Genomic DNA, 5,835 nt, shown 5'->3' with positions numbered 1-5,835 from the left:
CCGGCTCTGAATCAGGCCCTTAGTCCCTGGTTATAGCATCCATGCCAGAACCTCAGTCATCAGGAATATTGCTCCTAACACATTGTTGTGTTGTTTTATCTCACACAATGGCTGCAATCAATCATGATATTATACAATTAGTGCAATCATTTGTTTCGCACAAACAGTATAAAATAGTAGTAGATCTTTAAATTGCTCATTACACTGTGTGAGGATTCCTCAGTGATCTCCCCCTATAACCAGAGCTTTATCTATCACAGGGCGCACTGAGTGGCAGGAGCAGAATGGTGATGATCACACACGTCAGCCCTGCGGATGCTGCCTATGAAGACTCTCGCACTCACCTACGGGACAAGGCCAAGCACATCAAAACACTGGTGAGCAGCCCCCAAGGGGTAACGGCATATTTATCTATGTTACTGGGTATAACTGTGGTGGAACAAGGGATTTATCTATGTTAAATAAAACAAACATTAGGAACATTCAAAATCAGTTTTATTAGAAGATTGGTTGGATGTGATCTTTTTCCTTCTATTAGAAATTCAGCTGCCAATTAAAATATGTTAAAAAGATATATTACAGGCTGAAACAGTCATAAAAGCTACATCTGTGGTATGACATGTCTGAGGACACGTAGGTTACCCATCCATAATCTCCTGTCTTCATGCTTTCTCTGAGTGTGCCGGTGCCCAGTAACTAACTCTCTGCTGTTTATCCTTCCTCCTGCAGGTGGAGAGGAACCGTGTTTGTTCCCCCCACAAAATCCCTGAGGCTGCAAGAGAAGACAAAGTGCAGCTGAAAGACCCTCGTCCTCCAGGTATTGTTTTTTTTTAATGATAAACTTGAGGGGTCTGCTTATCATAGTTGTGCACTAACAATCTGCATCACCTCTTATCCCAGCAATACAACTTGTAGTTGTGCCACAATTTACAGTGCTGGGATGGTTGGGAGATATGTACATATGTTGGTCTTTACAGTTGCAGGTTAGGCAAAGGAGGCGACTGACCCAGTTTCATTAGGAACAAATAGGGGTTTACACTTGCAAACTATAATCCATGGACTAACTGAAGCAAAACATATACCAGACATAGTAGTAACTGTACTATTCAGTAGCGCACGCAGGGGGTTTCTATGCCCCCTGAAACCCCCCCTGATGGGTCACTTTTTTTCCAGAGACGGAGACAACCTTGTCTCCGTCTCTGCTCCAGCCACGGACCACCCACTATCCCCTTCAGCTGCCATTAGCGCTGTTAGCGCTTACGAATCAGGTGGCTTTCACATCACCTGACACGGAAGAGCTGACAGCTAAACCGGCAGGGTCCGGGCAGCGCACCACAATCTCTACACAGTCCACCCAGAGTGAGTGCGGGAGAGCCTGAGGGAGGATCGCTGCCACCCAGCAGCCCGGCACCTAGGAGGACGTCCACAGCTAGCAGTAGGAAAAGCTGCTATTAGTATGTTTATGTTATGTGTGTGTCTATGTTTGTACTTAGTAAGTATGCTGTGTGTGTATGCTTCAATATGTGTATGTATGCTGTTTGAATGCTATGTGTGTATGTGCCGAATGCTGTGTGTGTGTACAGTTTCTATATGTGCCTCCCACTTTTTAAGGGTCCGAAAGCAATGGGACAAACTAAACAATCCTAAATCTAACTTTCACTTTTTAATACTTTTTTGAAAATCCTTTGCAGGCAATTACAGCCTGAAGTCTGGAATGCATAGACATCACCAGACGCTGGGTTTCATCCCTGGTGATGCTCTGCCAGGCCTCTACTGCAAATGTCTTCAGTTCCTGCTTGTTCTTGGGGCATTTTCCCTTCAGTTTTGTCTTCATCAAGTGAAATGCATGCTCAATCGGATTCAGGTCAGAGGATTGACTTGGCCTGTGCATAACATTCCACTTTTTAGCCTTAAAAACTCTTTTGCAGTGTGCTTTGGGTCATTGTCTATCTGCACTGTGAAGCGCCGTCCAATGAGTTCTGGAGCATTTGACTGAATATGAGCATATAATATTGCCCAAAACACTTAAGAATTCATTCTGCTGCTTTTGTCAGTAGTCACTTCATCAATAAATACAAGGGAACCAGTTCCATTGGCAGCCATACATTCCCACGCCATGACACTACCACCACCATGCTTCACTGATGAGGTGGTATGTTTGGGATCATGAGCAGTTTCTTTCCTTCTCCATACTCTTCTCTTCCCAACACTCTGGTACAAGTTGATCTTTGTCTCATCTGTCCATAGGATGTTGTTCCAGAACTGTAATGGCTTTTTTAGATGTTGTTGGGCAAACTCTAATCTGGTCTTCCTGTTTTTGAGGCTCACCAATGGTTTACATCCTGTGGTGAACCCTCTATATTCACTCTTGTGATGTCTTCTCTTGATTGTTGACTTTGACACATATACACCTACCTCCTGGAGAGTGTTCTTGATTTGGCCAACTGTTATGAAGGGATTTTTCTTCACCATGGAAATAATTTTTCTGTCATCCACCACAGTTGTTTTCCGTGGTCTTCCTGGTCTTTTGGTGTTGCTGAGCTCTCCGGTGCATTCTTTCTTTTTAAGAATGTTCCAAACAGTTGATTTGGCCACACCTAATGTTTTTGCTATCTCTCTGATGGGTTTGTTTTGATTTTTCAGCCTAATGATGGCTTGCTTCACTGATAGTGACAGCTCTTTGTATCTCATATTGAGAGTCGACAGCAACTTATTCCAAATGCAAATGTCACACCTGGAATCAACTCCAGACCTTTTACCTGCTTAATTGATAATGAAATAACGAGGGAATAGCCCACACCTGTCCATGAAGTAGCTTTTGAGTTGATAGTCCCATTTCTTTTGACCCCTTAAAAAGTGGGTGGCACATATAGAAACCGTTGTAATTCCTACACCGTTCACCTGATTTGGATGTAATTACCCTAAAATTAAATCTGAAAGTCTGCAGTTAAAGCACATCTTGTTCATTTCATTTCAAATCCATTGTAGTGGTGAATAGAGGCCAAAATATGAAAATTCTGTCAATGTCCCAATATATATGTACCTGACTGTATGACTATATATATATATATATATATATATATATATATTGACCTTATGGTCCTTATGGGCTGGCTCTATGGAAAACAATACAGAAATAGCAGTGGCAAATGCAGGACTTTTACCGGGGGGTTTCCATATATATATATATATATATATATATATATATATATATATATATATATATATATATATATATATATATGGAAACCCCCCGGTAAAAGTCCTGCATTTGCCACTGCTATTTCTGTATTGTTTTCCATAGAGCCAGCCCATAAGGACCATAAGGTCAAAGCCTCCAGTTCCAGTAACACTGGTCCTAAGAGACGCTCTGCATGAACAATATGTAACAATGTGATTTATGGATATAAATGTAAATTATTGAAAATTAATGACATTTAAAGATAAGAATAGATTATTATGAAGTATTTTTTTTAGCTATCATTATTCAAATGTTAACCATATTACACACCATAATATCTAGCAATGGGTACATTATTATATTGTATTAACCTTAGCTATTGTTACATTCTCATGGACTCCTTGCAAATATGTCTGTTTTCTCTTTTTAGGGCTTCGCTGCATAAATTGCCCCCCATGGTCCCTATTCCAAGAGAACACCTGGCAGTACCTGAGGTCGTGGTGCCTATGCCAAGAGAACACCTGGCAGTACCTGAGGTCATGGTGCCTATGCCAAGAGAACACCTGGCAGTACCGGAGATTGTAGTCCCTATGCGAAGAGAACATCTGGCAGTACCTGATACCATGGTCCCTATGCCAAGAAAACACCTGGCAGTACCTGAGGCTGTGGTTCATATGCCTAGCAAACACCTAGCAGTACCTGAGGTAAGTGCTTTCAGCAGGGGCATTGCTAGAGAGGAACGGGCCCATGTGTGGTCTCTGTCCAGGCCCCCTCCTCCCTCTCCAGTGGCCAGCAGTGCTCAGCACTGCACCTGCAGACTCCAGGCACTAGAGTGTGCACAGGTCACCGGAAAAATGTTGCTCCCGCCATTTTCCCTGTGATTCCCCTAGTGTGCATGCATAAAATACCAGAAAAATAGCCGTGGTAGCCATTTTTCAGGTGTTTTGTCCAGCTCTACAGTCTGACATGGGACTTCGGAGGGGTAAGTATTAAACATATTGGTGCAGGGTGTGAAACTGTGATTGTTTAAACTTTATCATTATATACTCTTTGTTCCACCTCTTTGGGGAATACTCCATCATTGTATCCTGGTCACTCTTGTAACCACTCCATATTCTCTTGTCTCCCTGTGTACTCTAAGGGTGCCAGTGTCAGTGACCCTCTGCTATCCACCCTTCCTCCTGCAGGTGAAGGCACACCATGTGAGTCTGACCCACAAGATCCCTGAGGTCGGAAGAAAAATCAATGCTCAGCTAAGACTCGTCCTCCAGGTATTCTTGTACCATGCAATTAAAAGTTAGAGGGTTCTGTTTATCATAGTTGTGGACTAACAAACTGCATCACGGCTTATCGCAGTCATACAAATTGTAGTTGCCCCAAAACTTACAATGCTTGGACGGTTGGGAGGTGTGTACATATGCTGGTTTTTAAAGTTGTCCAATATTTTATCTATGGTACATTTTGTGACCATAAAAATAAAAACCTTCAGTGGTTAAGTGGTTAACAGAAAATATATTTTCAAAAAAGTAAAAAAAAAAAGGCTGCCTTGGGGTATGCCTTAATGGAATAGTGTCTATTGCACAGGACTAGATTGCAGATTAGGCAAAGTAAGTAACTGACCTGGGAACAAAAGGAACTAATAGTAGTTTATACTTACAAACTATAATACATTGACTGAGGCAAAACATATACCAGACACAATAATAACTGTACTATTTCTATATTCTTTTCCATAGGGCCGGACTGGAAGGACAACAGGCTCAGTTCCAGGGACATTGTGCTTATGAGATGCACGTACGTACTTTGCGCAGATATCACATGAACAATATGTAACAATGTGAGTTATGGATAGAAATTTAACATAATGACAAATAGTGTAATTTATAGATACAAATTGAAAATTTTAGCTAATTCTATTTAAATGTTAATCATATACCATTATATATAGTTATGGATCCCATTCTTATACTAATCTTACCTATTTTTGCATCTCAGTAATATATAGAATATTACATTTTACTTAAAATGTCACTATAATTTATTTTCTGTATAATAATATAGAATAACTGATATGTATAAAATCATAAGGACAATGTCCCACTGAAGTGAATCAGCCTAGGAAGATTATATAATTGATGTTCTCATGGAGTCATTTAGGTATAATGGTGTCTGTTTTCTCTTTTTAGGGGTGCGCTGCATAAATTTCCCCCCGTAATCCCTATGCCAAGAAAACACCTGGCAATACCTGAGGTAAGTGCTTTCAGTGTTATTGTGGCTACTTATTTTGTCCTATTATTTATACATCCCTTTGTCATAACAATGTAATTTTTTTTTTTTAATCGTAGTCTTTATTGGTTTTTCAGAAAAAAGAACATGGGGTTCAAAAAAAGGGGAAAAGATAAACAATAAAGGTGGGGGGGTACAGGCACAAGATAGAATGATATAAACAACGAGTGCCATTATTTACAACCAGAATAAAAATAAATAATAATTGAAAAAAAAAAAAGAAGGCTTGGCATTATTACCATAAAGGGCAATCAAAAGGCAAGGAATTGACAGGGGAGCTTGACAGCTCTAACATCCTTGAGGTCAGGAACCCTCTGTAGAATACACAATTTGGAGAAAGGAAAAATAAGTTTCTTGTAATGGAAATG

At 40.4% G+C, this 5,835-nt stretch overlaps 1 long non-coding RNA gene across 1 annotated transcript; it reads left to right on the top strand.

Annotated features, from left to right (window-relative positions):
* The first annotated feature begins 4,382 nt into the window (after positions 1–4,382).
* On the top strand, positions 4,383–5,404 carry LOC148517333 (uncharacterized). The gene is made up of 3 exons (XR_015879301.1): positions 4,383–4,452; positions 4,918–4,975; positions 5,368–5,404. It is a non-coding gene; the product is annotated as an uncharacterized LOC148517333 (long non-coding RNA).
* The last annotated feature ends 431 nt before the right edge of the window (positions 5,405–5,835 follow it).

The sequence above is a fragment of the Taudactylus pleione genome, unplaced genomic scaffold (assembly GCF_031769625.1).
Source record: "Taudactylus pleione unplaced genomic scaffold, aTauple2 ptg000219l, whole genome shotgun sequence".
NCBI lineage: Eukaryota > Metazoa > Chordata > Amphibia > Anura > Myobatrachidae > Taudactylus > Taudactylus pleione.
The sequence above is the reverse complement of the archived record's forward strand: the minus strand, read 5'-3'. Positions and strand labels throughout refer to the sequence as shown.